This window comes from Electrona antarctica, assembly GCF_951216825.1.
Source record: "Electrona antarctica genome assembly, chromosome: 21".
Taxonomy (NCBI): Eukaryota; Metazoa; Chordata; class Actinopteri; order Myctophiformes; family Myctophidae; genus Electrona; species Electrona antarctica.
Window position 1 is genome coordinate 23,890,748 of NC_136802.1, and position 11,044 is coordinate 23,901,791.

The following is an 11,044-nucleotide window of genomic DNA, read 5'->3' on the forward strand; positions in this document are numbered from 1 at the left end:
TAACACTGTTACTGAACACACTCTATAGCAACTAGAACTGCACTCTGTCGAGTGCCTACTTGCTTGTTGCACACAAGTAGGCCATAAATGGCCTACTAGTGCGCAAGCAGAGCATGCACTAGTGTTGAAAAATGATGATGGTAATTACTTATAAGCTTGTTTGATGTCACACTGGAACACGTCATCGTTACGTCAACTATACCCTGGCACTAGTACATATATTTAACACGTCATTATGCTCATGTGTCCATATATGTGTACATGTATATATGTATGTATATTTACTTTTCTGAGTGGTTGGTGGTATAATGTGATCGGCTGGGTCAATTGACACTGAAACGTATCATCATCGTCAACCAATTATACCCTGGCATTGGTACATAATCTAAATCACGATTCACGGAAAACATACCTGCACGGTCAGCTTCCGTATGTCCGTATGACATCATATCACGTGCATTCTAAGGGACATTTGTACATATCTTCATCACGTCATGGGACATATGCTTCGTAGCATGACAAACACACCTGTGCGGTCGGCTTGGGGCCAGCATATGACGTCATAACGTGTGCTGGCCCCAAACATCGCACCTGGCCAAAAACATGACTTGCACGCTCTGCTTGCGCAAGTAATGATTACTGTCACAATATAGAACTATTTAACACTGTTACTGAACACACTCTATAGCAATGATTACTGTCACAATATAGAGCTATTTAACACTGTTACTGAACACACTCTATAGCAATGATTACTGTCACAATATAGAACTATTTAACACTGTTACTGAACACACTCTATAGCAATCGTTACTGCACAATATAGAACTATTTAACACTATTACTGAACACACTTGTAACCCAGCCAACATGGCAACCCGAAAATGGCAACCCATGTCAACTGTCAATCAAGACAGTATAAAGGTGACATCAGTTCCTACACTCCCCACTCCCACCTCATTCAAGATGGCCGAAATGTTTGGCATGGCAGCAGCAGGTTCCTCTTCACTACTGTGACAATCCTTGGTTACTCTTCGGTGAGTTATATAGGCTTGGTGTCATGTTAACTTGGATCAACTGGTTAACTGTTTGAGTTTATATTGAAAGTATTTGATTTAGATTTATGTTTGAACTTTTGGTTTAATAATTAATATTGATATTATAAAATACCTTGAATTTAATTTTCTAAAAGCATGCATGTAATGATATAAACTGTTACTAGAAAAATGATTAAAGAAGTCGATACTGATCACATCGAACCCTTTATTCATTAATAGTTTTTGATTTAAAGTTGTACAACGATGATTTTTGAACAAAATACTGATTTAGACACCTGGCCTTGCAGGTCAGGTTTTTGTGTCCTTAAAAGGAATTCCCCTTGGATGGTTCTGGTACCGGCTGGTACCTGGACCTGGTGAACCGACCCGGATCTCGACGCCCCCCCCCCCCCCTTCCCTCCACAAATGTGGTAACCCTGTTCTCCACACTGGAGAGGGACTGAATTCCCCCCTAGAAACATAGGAACTCAACATGGACTCTCAAAGTCACCACCTTTAAAGGGGCCCCCATTTTGTATTTTCTATAAATGTTCAAAGTTGTTTAAGTTCTGTTTTTTGAGTCAATAATAATATCTCCGTTAACCTTTAACTCCAGTTTCTGCCTCCTTATTTCTCTGGTTTTCACTCACACATTGAGCTCCTTCCGAACCTGGTACTCTGGTTTATGCGCAGTCAATTCCTTTACCATATACCAACCTTTAATTAGTTATCAATTGCGCCACTTGCTACACACACTATAGCAATCATTACTGCACAATATAGAACTATTTAACACTGTTACTGAACACGCACTATAGCAATTATTACTGTCACAATAACTTTGTAAAGCTACTGATGTTTGTGTGCAACATTTGAGCTGACAGGCCTTTTTTATGTCAATCAATCAAGTCACCTTAATTCAAGTGATAGATTATATACAGGGGCATGCCATGTGGTCTACCTGCACAGCCTTTGTCATCTACTGGTAGATCACGATGTACCTTTTGGGCACCCCTGCAATACAGGATTCCTGTCCAGAATTGTTTTATTAAATATAGAGGGTTTAAGTCGTTCTGAATTTATGTGTGTTTCTTTTTCTTTCTTTCTTTCTTAGGACGGAGATCAAGGTAGACACCGTTGGAAGGCTCTAGCCAGCAAGCCCGCTCAGTCAGCCAACGCAGCCAGCCAGCCCCGCCAGTCAGCCAGTGTAGAAAGTCGGGCTGCCAAGCCAGCGCACTTCAGCCATTGCAGCCAAGGGTTAGGGTTAGTCAGCTCAGCCAGGCCTCTCTCGAGGCCTGGCTCTCTGTCTGCCTGGCCCGGTCTGCCCCGCCCTGCCTTGCAGCAACAGAACCAGCCGGCCTGGCAAGCCAGCCAGCTCAGAATGTGAGCTCAGCAAGACAGCGCAGTGAAAATCTTTACAAGCCCAGACTCAGGATGCCCAGCAGACAGCCAGGGTCTCCTACCTGACAGCCAACAGTCAGCCAGACCCGCATTTGCAGCAAGCCAGGCTCTCAGCCCTAACAGTGCAGTGCCTTTGATTAGTCATCCAAGCCAAAGGGTAGGGTTTGACTGCCCGGGCCTCCTGCCAGCTGCCAATGCTTTCCTGCGACCCTTCCTGCTTGCCAAGGTCTGCCACAAACCTTCTGTCCTGTCCTGGCCTGAAACTGTTTTTTTCTGAGTCTGGGTTTGTAAAAATCTTCGCTGCGCTGGCTTGCTGAGCTCGCATTCTGAGCTGGCTGGTTCTGTTGCTGCAAGGCAGGGCGGGGCAGACCGGGCCAGGCAGACAGAGAGCCAGGCCTCGAGAGAGGCCTGGCTGAGCTGACTAACCCTAACCCTTGGCTGCCTGTCTCGTCCTGCCTGCCTGCCTGATTTCAAGGTCGATGTAATTTATACTGGTCAAGGTCATTTATACTGGTCAAGGTCATTTATACTGGTCAAGGTAATTTATACTGGTGAAGGTCATCTATGCTGGTGAAGGTCATTTACTAGTCTTATGAAGGTCATTTATAAGACTAGTACTGGTCAGACTAGCGGTCTGACTCTGCATTTGCTTGTGAACCTGCACTTTTGGCACACAGTAAGTGGAAACACACTCTGAAGTTTTTTCTACTTTTTCTTGCTTTATTTGTACTATCTGTTTGTCTTAATTGTCTTCTGTCTGTGTTTCTTAAACTGAACAAAGAGAGTAGGACTAATTGCAATCAATTGAGCTATCAATAATAGCCCACTTGATCTCTTAGCTCCTCCTTCACTTTTGAAGAAAAACTCTCCACCTCCTATATAGGTAGCTCAGTTTCAGAGACAGTCTGACTAGCGGTCTGACTCTGCATTTGCTTGTGAACCTGCACTTTTGGCACACAGTAAGTGGAAACACACTCCGAATGTTTTTTCTACTTTTTCTTCCTTTACACTTCTGAGCTTTCTTAGCTCCTTTCCTTTCACCACACTTAGACCCTGACCCATGGCTGGTTGAATCTCGATCTTTATCGAACAAATCACACAGGCTGACTAATATAGCCTAGTGTCCAATCCAAAGACCCGGACATCCAGACACATCCAGCGAAGGAGGCCGCCTCCTAGGGTTTTGTATCGACTTACTTCCTACTTCCTATTATTACTATTATGTTATAATTATTAGTTGTATTTATTATTATTATTACTCTATTATTATTATCTCTTATATCTGTTTATGATGTGCTTTCCCACCGTCCCTATACTGTCCTCCTCATGTCGCCCTAGACACTACCTCTACCGTCACAGAGATCCCTCAAATCTCATCTATCCAGCTCGTTCACCCAGTCACCACATTGTGGTGGAGGGAGGCCTATGGAACTGCCACGCAGCTACCAAGAAGAATATGCCTGAATTAATTTCAGGCCAAGCCTCCCTCAGGTCAAGTTTACCCACACCCCTCGCCCAACAGGTGCAGGGGGTGGTACAGGACTACTAATGTCCCCCAAATGGAATTTCCGTGTCTTAAATATCTCTCACCTTTCTCTGTCCACATTTGAATTCCATGCTATCTCAATATCACAACCAGTCCCCCTCACCCTCATTGTGCTCTATCGCCCCCCAGGAACTCTAGGGAACTTCCTGGAAGAACTAGATTCTCTGATCAGCTCGTTTCCGGAGGATGGCACCCCACTGATCCTACTGGGTGATTTCAACCTACCTACAGCAGATGAGTATCTTCCCGTTACATCCCTTCTGGCCTCATTTGACCTCTCCCTCCCACTCACAAGGCTGGTAATGTTTTGGACCTGGTGTTCTCCAGAGCCTGCTCTCCCTCTACACTCTCTGTTACACCCTTAATTAGGTCTGACCACCACTTCATAACCTTCTCCCTCTCTCTCCACCCTCCCGCCTAAACCTACTAACCCTCCGAACGTCACCACCCGACGCAATCTCAAGTCCCTAAACCCCTCCTCCCTCTCATCCTCTATTCTCTCCTCTCTACCCTCCCTGGAGTCCTTCCTCTCTCTCTCACCTGACTCTGCAACCTCATCCTTCCTCTCCATCTCATCTGCATTCGACCAACACTGCCCCCTCTCATCCAGGCCAGCTCGCTCATGTCCACCGCCCCCCTGGTTATCTGAAACTCTCATATCGGAACGAACACCTCTAAGGACAGCCGAAAGGAAGTGGCGCAAGACAAAGCTACCTGATGACCTCTCCCACTTTCACTCACTCCATTCTGCCTTCTCCCTCTCACTAACCACTGCTAAAACCTCTTTCTACCACACCAAAATCCAATCCTGTACTTCTAACCCAAGGAAGCTCTTCTCCACTTTCTCCTCCCTCCTTAAGCCCCCTCCCCCCACTCAACCTTCATCCCTCACTGCTGATGTTTTTGTCAACTACTTTGAGAAGAAGGTTGATGATATCAGCAGCTCCTTCCCCCCCCTCCCCCATAAAGTGGCATCTGACTCAACCAACACTAACCCCAACATACCATGCATGTCCTTCTCTCCTCTTTCCCCAGACGAGGTCCTACAACTAGTGACTTCCACTAGACCTACCACCTGTCCTCTCGATCCTGTCCCGTCTCCAATCTTCCAGACCATCGCACCTGATCTGCTCCCCTTCATCACCTCCATCATCAACACCTCAGTAACCTCAGGCTGTGTCCCATCTGCCCTCAAGTCAGCCAGAGTAACACCACTCCTCAAGAAACCAACCCTTGACCCCTCAGATGTCAAGAACTACAGACCGGTATCACTCCTTTCATTTCTGTCTAAAAGCATTGAACGTGTTGTCTCCAACCAGCTCTCTCCATCTCTCACAGAACAACCTGCTGGATCCCAACCAGTCCGGATTCAAAAAGGCCCACTCCACGGAAACTGCCCTGCTGGCAGTCACAGAAGCACTACATGCTGCCCAGGCTGCTTCCCACTCTGCAGTCCTGATTCTCCTAGACCTATCAGCAGCATTTGACACCGTGAACCACCAGCTGCTCCTAGACACCCTAGCGGATCTAGGCATCGGCGGGACGGCACTAAAGTGGTTCTCTTCCTATCTCACCGACCGGACCTACCAGGTCTCCTGGAAAGGTCTGCTATCATCAATTGCAACTTCTGGAAAGGCATCATTTTCAAGATTGCGTCCACGGTGGCCTCAGTGAGCCTAAAATGCCTATAAACTGTGATTTAATGCATAACAAATCATATCAATTATGCACTTGGTGACAAGTTTTTGTTTTTTGGCATGGTGTTAGGTATGGGCATAAGGTTTTCAAAAACCATCGCAAGCGATTTGGGCTCGCCCCCTAGTGGTCCGTTTGCAATGAATCCAATGTTAAGTAGGCCAGCATTGGATTCATTGCAAACGGACCACTATGGCGCGAGCCCAACTTGTTTGCAATGGTTTTTGAAAACATTATGCCCATATATAAAACCTGTCACCAAGTGCATAATTGTTATGATTTGTTATGTATTAAATCATAGTTTATAGGCATTTTAGGCTCACTGAGGCCACTGTGGACGCCATCTTGAAAATGATGCCTTTCCAGAAGTTGTTTTTTCCTACATTTTTAATGTTATTTAGCATAGCCAATAGTAATAGAATCCATTGAATATTTTCTTTTATCCATTATTATGGTTTTTAACCATATACTGGCCCATTTAATATTAGATTCATTGCAAACGGACCACTAGGGGGCGAGCCCAATTCGTTGGCGATGGTTTTTCAAAACCTTATGCCCATCCCTAACACTATAGTATGTCGTGTTTCACCATTTCGAAGGTCATTTATACTGGTGATAGCTTGGTCCCAATTCGTCCAAAAGCAACAAGATCGTGCACTTGGTGACAAGTGTTTGATTTTTCGTATGGTGTTATATGGTTATAAGGTTTTCAAAAACCTTATGCCCATCCCTAACACCATGCCAAAATTGAAGAACTTGTCATGAAGTGCACGATTATAACGAATTGGGACCCACGAATTGGGACCCAGCTATGAAGGTCATTTACTAGTCTTATGAAGGTCATTTATACTGGTCAAGGTCACTTTTTGCATGATTTTTGAGGAGTTGAAAAAGGTGAAAAGCGAAAGGCTGTAGTCCATGGTCTCGGAGGGCTTACTATAGTATGTCGTGTTTCACCATTTCGAAGGTCATTTATACTGGTGATAGCTTGGTCCCAATTCGTCCAAAAGCAACAAGATCGTGCACTTGGTGACAAGTGTTTGATTTTTCGTATGGTGTTATATGGTTATATACCATAATGACCATCCCTAACACCATGCCAAAATTGAAGAACTTGTCATGAAGTGCACGATTATAACGAATTGGGACCCACGAATTGGGACCCAGCTATGAAGGTAATTTACTAGTCTTATGAAGGTCATTTATACTGGTCAAGGTCACTTTTTGCATGATTTTTGAGGAGTTGAAAAAGGTGAAAAGCGAAAGGCTGTAGTCCATGGTCTCGGAGGGCTTACTATAGTATGTCGTGTTTCACCATTTCGAAGGTCCTTTATACTGGTGATAGCTTGGTCCCAATTCGTCCAAAAGCAACAAGATCGTGCACTTAATGACAAGTGTTTGATTTTCATACTGGTGTTTATATGGTTATATACCATAATGACCATCCCTCACACCATGCCAAAATTGAAGAACTTGTCATGAAGTGCACGATTATAACGAATTGGGACCCACGAATTGGGACCCAGCTATGAAGGTCATTTACTAGTCTTATGAAGGTCATTTGTACTGGTCAAGGTAATTTACTAGTCTTATGAAGGTCATTTATACTGGTCAAGGTCACTTTTTGCATGATTTTTGAGGAGTTGAAAAAGGTGAAAAGCGAAAGGCTGTAGTCCATGGTCTCGGAGGGCTTACTATAGTATGTCGTGTTTCACCATTTCGAAGGTCCTTTATACTGGTGATAGCTTGGTCCCAATTCGTCCAAAAGCAACAAGATCGTGCACTTAATGACAAGTGTTTGATTTTCATACTGGTGTTTATATGGTTATATACCATAATGACCATCCCTCACACCATGCCAAAATTGAAGAACTTGTCATGAAGTGCACGATTATAACGAATTGGGACCCACGAATTGGGACCCAGCTATGAAGGTCATTTACTAGTCTTATGAAGGTCATTTGTACTGGTCAAGGTAATTTACTAGTCTTATGAAGGTCATTTATACTGGTCAAGGTCACTTTTTGCATGATTTTTGAGGAGTTGAAAAAGGTGAAAAGCGAAAGGCTGTAGTCCATGGTCTCGGAGGGCTTACTATAGTATGTCGTGTTTCACCATTTCGAAGGTCCTTTATACTGGTGATAGCTTGGTCCCAATTCGTCCAAAAGCAACAAGATCGTGCACTTAATGACAAGTGTTTGATTTTCATACTGGTGTTTATATGGTTATATACCATAATGACCATCCCTCACACCATGCCAAAATTGAAGAACTTGTCATGAAGTGCACGATTATAACGAATTGGGACCCACGAATTGGGACCCAGCTATGAAGGTCATTTACTAGTCTTATGAAGGTCATTTGTACTGGTCAAGGTAATTTACTAGTCTTATGAAGGTCATTTATACTGGTCAAGGTCACTTTTTGCATGATTTTTGAGGAGTTGAAAAAGGTGAAAAGCGAAAGGCTGTAGTCCATGGTCTCGGAGGGCTTACTATAGTATGTCGTGTTTCACCATTTCGAAGGTCCTTTATACTGGTGATAGCTTGGTCCCAATTCGTCCAAAAGCAACAAGATCGTGCACTTAATGACAAGTGTTTGATTTTCATACTGGTGTTTATATGGTTATATACCATAATGACCATCCCTCACACCATGCCAAAATTGAAGAACTTGTCATGAAGTGCACGATTATAACGAATTGGGACCCACGAATTGGGACCCAGCTATGAAGGTCATTTACTAGTCTTATGAAGGTCATTTGTACTGGTCAAGGTAATTTACTAGTCTTATGAAGGTCATTTATACTGGTCAAGGTCACTTTTTGCATGATTTTTGAGGAGTTGAAAAAGGTGAAAAGCGAAAGGCTGTAGTCCATGGTCTCGGAGGGCTTACTATAGTATGTCGTGTTTCACCATTTCGAAGGTCCTTTATACTGGTGATAGCTTGGTCCCAATTCGTCCAAAAGCAACAAGATCGTGCACTTAATGACAAGTGTTTGATTTTCATACTGGTGTTTATATGGTTATATACCATAATGACCATCCCTCACACCATGCCAAAATTGAAGAACTTGTCATGAAGTGCACGATTATAACGAATTGGGACCCACGAATTGGGACCCAGCTATGAAGGTCATTTACTAGTCTTATGAAGGTCATTTGTACTGGTCAAGGTAATTTACTAGTCTTATGAAGGTCATTTATACTGGTCAAGGTCACTTTTTGCATGATTTTTGAGGAGTTGAAAAAGGTGAAAAGCGAAAGGCTGTAGTCCATGGTCTCGGAGGGCTTACTATAGTATGTCGTGTTTCACCATTTCGAAGGTCCTTTATACTGGTGATAGCTTGGTCCCAATTCGTCCAAAAGCAACAAGATCGTGCACTTAATGACAAGTGTTTGATTTTCATACTGGTGTTTATATGGTTATATACCATAATGACCATCCCTCACACCATGCCAAAATTGAAGAACTTGTCATGAAGTGCACGATTATAACGAATTGGGACCCACGAATTGGGACCCAGCTATGAAGGTCATTTACTAGTCTTATGAAGGTCATTTGTACTGGTCAAGGTAATTTACTAGTCTTATGAAGGTCATTTTTACTGGTCAAGGTCATTGAGGGGCGCGCTATAGTGCGCGATTCTTCATCATTCTTGAGGAGTTGAAAAAAAAAGGTGAAAATCGCGGAAAAGCGAAATAGTGCTTTGAAATTTGAGACATTTACAATGGGGCTCAATGGCTACTTGCTACCTGCCACAACACAGTCTGCTGTTCCCTTTGAGTACAACATTGATACAAAAATAAAATAAAATAACAGGAGATTTGTCTATTGTTTCTTTTGCTGTTGTTTATCGCTAGACGTTCGAATGTTTATGAACCACAATGGAAACAAGTCTCTGGCTCTTCTGTCATTATCTATTCAGCCTTTTAAGAACAGCATGCACAGTGGCTCACTGGGTACAGAGCCTGCCTGGGAATCAGGAGGCTGCAGGTTCAAGTCCTGGCTCTCACATAGTGTCCCAAAATCATGAAAATATGACAAAATATATTATGCCGTCCCAAACCATGGACTATAGTATGTAGTTTTTTCATGATTTTCATCTTTTTTTCAAATCCTTCAAAATCATGAAAAACAACATGCTATAGTATTCCTTCATGGCAGATAGTGGCACGTCAAAAAATCATCACCTAGAAACTCCATTCACACTTTTTATAATTCAGCTTTCTGTGGAGACACATGCTGGAACTTTTTACTTTGAAATGTTTTGTAGTTTCTGAGTTATTTAAGTTAAACGCCCAATGCATTCCCAATGGCAATAGCACAAACTTTGGCATGCTAGTGGTCCTACATACTTACACCTAGAAACCCCATTCAAACCTATTTAGGTTCATCTTACGGTGGACATGTTTGCCTGAAAAGGAATCTTTGAAATGTTTCATCGTTTTAGAAATATAGTGCTTTTAAATTTGAGAAATTCAGAATGGGGGTCAATGGCAGATTTTGGCAAGTAAAGATTTGAGTGGGGTTTGAACCCACAATCTCCAGATCATACAGCCAGTGTGCAAAGTCACTGATCTACTTGCTACCTGCCACAACACAGTCTGCTGTTCCCTTTGAGTACAACATTGATACAAAAATAAAATACAAAAAATAAAATAACAGGAGATTTGTCTATTGTTTCTTTTGCTGTTTATCTCTAGACGTTCGAATGTTTATGAACCACAATGGAAACAAGTCTCTGGCTCTTCTGTCATTATCTATTCAGTCTTTTAAGAACAGCATGCACAGTGGCTCACTGGGTACAGAGCCTGCCTGGGAATCAGGAGGCTGCAGGTTCAAGTCCTGGCTCTGACATAGTGTCCCAAAATCATGCAAATATGACAAAATATATTATGCCGTCCCAAACCATGGACTATAGTATGTAATTTTTTCATGATTTTCTTCTTTTTTTCAAATCCTCCAAAATCATGAAAAACGACATGCTAGTATGCCGTCCGAAGCCATGAACTATATAGTATGTCGTTTTTTCATGATTTTCATCTTTTTTTCAAATAGTCCAAAATCACGAAAAACGACATGCTATAGTATGCCGTCCGAAAAAAAATATAACTTTGGCATGCTACTAGTCCTACATACTTACACCTAGAATCCCCATTCAAACCTATTTAGGTTCATCTTACGGTGGACATGTTTGCCTGAAAAGGAATCTTTGAAATGTTTCATAGTTTTAGAAATATAGTGCTTTAAATTTGAGAAATGTATAATGGCAGATAGTGGCACGTCAAAAAATCACCTTCATAGAAACTCCATTCACACGTTTTATAATTCAGCTTACTGTGGAGACACATGCTGGAACTTT

At 42.6% G+C, this 11,044-nt stretch overlaps 1 long non-coding RNA gene across 1 annotated transcript; it reads left to right on the plus strand.

Annotated features, from left to right (window-relative positions):
* The first annotated feature begins 6,876 nt into the window (after positions 1-6,876).
* On the plus strand, positions 6,877-9,293 carry LOC306913678. The gene is made up of 6 exons (XR_013788590.1): positions 6,877-7,235; positions 7,277-7,635; positions 7,677-8,035; positions 8,077-8,435; positions 8,477-8,835; positions 8,877-9,293. It is a non-coding gene; the product is annotated as an uncharacterized lncRNA (long non-coding RNA).
* Positions 9,294-11,044: the final 1,751 nt, after the last annotated feature.